The following is a 615-nucleotide window of genomic DNA, read 5'->3' as shown; positions in this document are numbered from 1 at the left end:
AACTGAAACATCGCAATTAACGGTAAATAACGTTCAACTATGAGCACTGTCCAACGGCGCAACAAGAAACCAAGCAGAAGGAGCACCGTGACTGTTCTCGCCGTCCCTCCCCACTGCAATGTTTGCCACCATGACAGGAGACGAAATCAATCAATGAGCATGCTCTGTGTTCATTCAACTTTTACTTATTCGAAGATTAAATAAACGTGTGTATGTGTTAGCTACTGCAGTGTACACAAGAACTCAGTGAGGCTTCAGTCCTTAGGACTTAGTAAATAAAGATCTGTCCAGAAGAATCGGATCGTTCCTGAATGTCATATTACTATATTGACATATCGACACCTCAGTCAACACACAATGGCATGAGTGACAACTTTTTTTCATCGCAGATGCAACATGTGTCTCAGTCAGTACAGCTAGCTTTGCTAGCATCACGTCCACAGATCTTACCTTTCTTTAAGCTTTTCTTCCAAGTGACGCTAAAAGTTGGACAAAGTCCCCAACGTCTGTTAAATAGAAGCGCTGCTGGTTTTACATGTCACCATATCTTATGGTTTATGCAGCGCTATCATAGACATTAATATGAGTAAGTATTAATATTAGTATTGATGTCTA

This window comes from Poecilia latipinna, unplaced genomic scaffold (genome assembly GCF_001443285.1).
Source record: "Poecilia latipinna isolate Pla-1442-1.1 unplaced genomic scaffold, P_latipinna-1.0 Scaffold413, whole genome shotgun sequence".
Lineage (NCBI taxonomy): Eukaryota > Metazoa > Chordata > Actinopteri > Cyprinodontiformes > Poeciliidae > Poecilia > Poecilia latipinna.
The sequence above is the reverse complement of the archived record's forward strand: the minus strand, read 5'-3'. Positions refer to the sequence as shown.